The following is a 1389-nucleotide window of genomic DNA, read 5'->3' as shown; positions in this document are numbered from 1 at the left end:
GCCTGGCCCCCTGGCACAGACTTCCTCCAGCCAAGCCCCCACCCGGTGGAGACTCTACCATTCCCGGCCTCCCAGCGCTGGGGGTCAGCCTCCTGATGCAGTTCCAGGAGTCACTGTTCTCAACCCCTCTTATTGGCCTCACTGTCTTTGCCCCAGGCCCAGGGATGCTCCAGCCCTGCTCCTGCCCCAACCCAGAGTGCCTGTGGGGGCCTTGAGGGGCCTGGGAGCAGGGTTGGGGGGCAGGCATCGCAGTGATAGGGGTCAAGGGCCCCCAAATCTGGCTTCAATCTCAGCACCGCTCAAGGCAGACTTAATTCCTTGACTCTGGGGAAAGAGAGGAGAGAAAGAACCCAGGGAGGCCTTGGAAAGACTTTTCTTATGGCCAGGGGTGGGGTATTTAGATTCCTTTGGTGTGCATACAGGAAAGGGGGCATTATCACCAAGTCCCAGGTTGGAGCTGAGAGCCTCAAGCAGGAGAGGTGGGCAGGGCAGGGGGTCTCTTGGCAGCAAGGTCCCCTGAGGACCCCAGCAGCTTCCCTGGTGGGGCTACTGCGTTTCACGCGTGGTAAACGGTTCATCCAGAAGATTCAAAAGGGACTGCGGGTGTCCTTCTGACCTGAGCTTGAGGCCAGGCCTGAACCCCTCAAGGAGGAGAAAGTGACACGGCTCCGCGCGCAGGAAATGCAACTGGCCGCTGGTGTCAGTTGCAGGAAATGCAAAGGCAGCAGGAGGTCCCGATACCGATCTGATCCCTGACAAAAGACTCAAATGACACTCGGCTCGGTCCCCCGGCGCCGCCCGCAGCCAGACCTGCGAGCCTCCGTGGACCTTTCCGCTCGCCTCTTGAAGACTCTGGAAGCCACCTCCCGCGGCCGGGTCGAGGGGCCCGGCCCGCTCGCGGGCTTGGGAGGCTGGGAGGGGTAGCATTTCCCAACCCCCTCTGAGACCCTTGGATCCTGTCCTGCCCGAGCGAAGCTTCTGGAAACATCCTTGTGCTTTCTACTCTCGATTCCTCACGGGCCCAAGTCCCAAGAGGTCACGGTCTCCGGGGAGAAAAGGAGCCACCCGTCAATATCCACGCCAACCCGGCTCCACGTCAACACCCAGTCACAGCCCCGGCTCCCTAAACCTGGCTGGCGGGGGGCCGCGGCGGTTCCGGGCCAGCGGAGGGTCCGTAGGTGCCGTGTCCCCCCTCAAGTTCCCACTGGGTCCGGGGCGCGGGCTTTGCCCAAGTTTGCTGGGCGATGCCCTTCCCCGAGCCAGACTCGTGGGCCGGGCGGGAGGGGCGCGTGATTGACAGGCTGAACTACAGACTCATCTCTTACCTTAGGCCGCGGGCTCTGATTGGCTGCTCGCTGACATCCTCAAACCCGGCTGGTCCGCGCTGGG

This window comes from Bison bison, unplaced genomic scaffold, assembly GCF_000754665.1.
Source record: "Bison bison bison isolate TAMUID 2011002044 unplaced genomic scaffold, Bison_UMD1.0 scf7180017861046, whole genome shotgun sequence".
Lineage (NCBI taxonomy): Eukaryota > Metazoa > Chordata > Mammalia > Artiodactyla > Bovidae > Bison > Bison bison.
This window is presented reverse-complemented; position numbering follows the sequence as displayed.